The sequence below is a fragment of the Silene latifolia genome, chromosome 2, assembly GCF_048544455.1.
Source record: "Silene latifolia isolate original U9 population chromosome 2, ASM4854445v1, whole genome shotgun sequence".
NCBI classification, from domain to species: domain Eukaryota; kingdom Viridiplantae; phylum Streptophyta; class Magnoliopsida; order Caryophyllales; family Caryophyllaceae; genus Silene; species Silene latifolia.
The window spans coordinates 111,348,745-111,352,735 of NC_133527.1; the positions used below are offsets into that span (position 1 = coordinate 111,348,745).

General features: G+C 39.1%; 1 pseudogene; it reads left to right on the forward strand.

Annotated features, from left to right (window-relative positions):
• The first annotated feature begins 518 nt into the window (after window positions 1–518).
• On the forward strand, window positions 519–3,588 carry LOC141641181 (asparagine synthetase [glutamine-hydrolyzing] 3-like; annotated as a pseudogene).
• The last annotated feature ends 403 nt before the right edge of the window (window positions 3,589–3,991 follow it).

Consider the following 3,991-nt stretch of genomic DNA (forward strand, 5'->3'; position numbering starts at 1 on the left):
ACCAGTGTTGAGTGTGTAAGCATTCGATCAAGCACCCAAGTACTCGATCGAGCTGTATATGCGCATCAGGACTTGAATTCCTTCCTTAACTCAGCTCATACGTCCTCCTCGTGTAAGATTCCTCAGCTCCGGCTATTTCCCATGAATGCATACAATTGGGACAATTAAGGCTCGATTTAGCTCCTCCTCGGTCAATTCCTGCAAATTACAATAAACAGACCAAAGTAGAATATTCGGGGGTATTTGTAGCCAGATGCTACATAAAAAGCACGGAAATGCGTGTAAAAATGAGGTAAAAACCTTATATAAAAGACACGCATCAACGGTCCTAGTCTAAATCTGGCCAGACTCTCGGGATGGGCGACACCCGATTCGACATGCAGCGACCTATCCGCATCCAAGACTCGATCCATGACACCTAACCGTGCCCCAAGGTCGAGTAACCCCAAATCGGAACCATGGTACCTAACCGTACCCCAAGGTCCGAAGAGGGGGAAAGATAACCCAACTCGGAAACAATGGCACCTAACCGTGACCCAAGGTCCGCAAGGGTAAATAAATAAGGAATGTCAAGTTGTCACACAATGTAAATCGTCACACTTGGGTCACAAATACGAGTAAATATGATTATATAAACATAACTTAAACAATTCATGTGAAGCATGCATAAGTACGAGAGTAGAACAAATATCAAGTGCTCCCATGATAAAAGAATGTCAACACACCATACACATGCATTAGAACAAGTTTAAGATGCATACCCAATAAGAAACATAAAACCCAATCTATAACAACAAGTTTAGTACTCGACTACAACAAGGGTCAACTTTAAACGGTTATAACTTGAGTTTTAGACATGATAATGAGGTGAAACTAATTGGAGATGATAGCTTATCCTCTTACGGTTCTAACGGTAGGTCATAAGCCTCAAACAAACAAGTAACGAAAAAGTTATGACCATTTTACGAAAACTGGTCCAGGCTGTGGCGCAGCCTGCGCAAATCACTGATCCCAACAAATTCATTTTCATCCCCAAATCATTTTTTTTATCATGCCATTACCATCCAAATTGCACCATATATTACCCAAGCAACTTTATACAAGTATTAAGGGTGAAATCAAGCATAAAAGAGGGATTAAAACACAAGATTCGATTCAAATTCAAACAATTCCAAACTAACAAATTCATAAGATAATTAAACACAATTAGTTCTAGCTACATAGCATTCATTAATTAGAGATATTTTCCTTCCAAATTTAGGAAGGCATAGATGCTCTTGAAGAGGTCATGTATCATGTTGAAACCTATGATGTTACAACTATCAGGGCTAGCACTCCCATGTTTCTAATGTCTCGCAAAATCAAGTCTCTGGGAGTAAAGATGGTTCTTTCCGGTGAAGGATCAGATGAAATTTTTGGTGGTTACTTGTATTTCCATAAAGCTCCTAACAAGGAGGAACTTCATCAAGAAACATGCAGAAAGGTATTCCGTGGATGTGCATGCTTGCTATGAGCAACCATAATTGCTCTTTTGTTTTACATTGCAATTTTGTGTTGTCTTTGACTTAACTTTGTTTGCTCAGATCAAAGCCCTGCATCAGTATGATTGTTTGAGGGCCAATAAATCGACCTCAGCCTGGGGGGTTGAAGCTCGTGTCCCCTTCCTCGATAAAGAATTTATCAATGTTGTAATGAGCATTGATCCGAGTGGAAAATGGTATTTAACATCATAACTAATGTTCGAACTTAATCTTAATCATTTTATGAAGTGAAGTCGGTCAATACTCGATATCTATCGCTTGTCACTCTTTTGAATATTAGCTACTTTTTCCTAGGGTATGATTGATGAACCTGCTCATTTTTGTTTTGCCATTGCTCTTCGTTTTGTGAGTTTCCTAATGTTGCCTTGACGAACGGGGAGAAACATTTTGAAAATAGTAGGCTTGTTTTGTAAGCGGCAAGTTTCACTTTATGTTTTCTTCCGCTAAAAAGGTTCTGTAGCAACTGGAAAATTCCTTTGTATAAAGCCATATTGAATCAGTTAGCATGACCTTGGTGTTGCCATTAGTTCACATCAATGAGTAATATATAGGGAATTACGTAGTGTAACTTGTGTTTCTAACATGTAGATCAACCGTGATAAGGGCAGAATCGAGAAGTGGATTTTGCGTAATGCTTTTGATGACGAGAAGAAGCCTTATCTACCTAAGGTATACATGCAGTATTTCGAGTTCAGTGATTAGGCGTTTCCGCTCAGTAGGTATTTCTGGAAGCTGATATTGTCTTTCTACCAAGGAGAATTTATTAACTTGCTGTCAATGTTGTTCCAGCATATATTATACCGGCAGAAAGAACAATTTAGTGATGGCGTGGGATACAGGTGGATTGATGGTTTGAAGGATCATGCGGACAAACATGTATGAAGTTCTGTTTTTGTTTGATTGATTGATTGATTGATTGATCACGGTACTAGGAGTAAGTTTTATTCATGTCTCTTCTATAACTTCTGATCTGATGTCTCAATTCAGTTCTTGTGCAATGTTAGCGAAAGCAAGTTATATATATCCTGAAAATACTCCAACTACAAAAGAAGGATACTACTACAGATCACTGTTTGAGAAATTCTTTCCCAAGGTTTGTAATTTATGTTGGCTGTTTTTAGTTTTATATTTCTGGTTGTTCTACTCTATTGTTCCTCTCCTTTTTCCTTCCCTATTTCCTAGAATCCCATCTTCATGATTTAGTTCTTCGCTGGTGAAGCGGTGAAGCGATTGTGGTGCCCCTATTTTTACTCGGAAATACTCATTTGCATCGTCTCACTTTTGTGAAGAGATATTTGACCGATACTACGTCCATCCCAAATTAGAGTTCGCCTTTTACTTTGAAATAATATTTGTCAAAGGCGACATCGTTTGACCATCGAAGTCAACAAGGACTATAAATCGGATGGATTAGTATTCTGTTAGAGACACCATAGTTTAGAACGGAAAAACTCCATGTAGTGGTCGATTGAATTTTGGTGATGGGTCTTTCTACATCAAAATCTTTGACTATTGGATTAAAAATCTTCTAACTCGTTTTTGTTGTAATGCTCACCCCGATAGAGTGCGGCTAGGCAAACGGTCCCTGGCGGGCCCACTATGGCATGCGATGCAGACAAAAAAGCGATAGAAATGGGATGCGGCATGGTCAAAGAACTTAGATCCATCGGCCGTGCGGCCCTTGAGTTCATGAAGTCGCTTATGAAGAAGCGAGAGGGTGCCAACAAGGTTATTCCGATTAGCGACTCTTACCGGACCCACGAAGTCAAAGACGGAATTATGTCACTGAACCACTACGATTGCCGAGATCCGAGTATAGTTAGCCGTCCTCATATCTTTTCTTCTTTCTGGTTTAGGCAAGTGTTTAGAGCCTTGTTTGGCTTTTTGCCAAACCACGGCACTATTTGTGTGTCTCTTAGACAAATTCTCTTATCCCCAAGGGCCGACCTATCTATGGCTCCTTGATCTTTAAAAGTCGAACAATGCTTTGATTCTCGTGACTTTGAGCTATGTTTCATTGTTTTAAATGGTATTGATTTATGGTCCATGCTTGGTATTGATGATAATATGACTACAAAATCGAGAAGGAAATAGCGCCCAAAACACGACAATTTGTTATTTGCATAATTCATTTTCAACTAATCGATGCAGTTAAAACCGCCAAAAAGGACTCTTTTTTTCGGGATTTTGCTATATTCGATAATTATGTACAAAACACACTTCAAGCATATACAAAGTTTAACATTTACATGTTGGTTGGAACTTGGAAGAGAACTTGGCAAAAATGGAACCAAAAAATCTACCATCTACAAATCCCAGGAGGCTCATTCCGGCTGAAAGCAAGTACTTCATCATATCTTGAAGCATAGGCAAATCCCCACACCTATATGATTGGGTAAAGAATAATGAACTAAGGCATACGAGTTCTTATACAGCTATATGATTGGGTA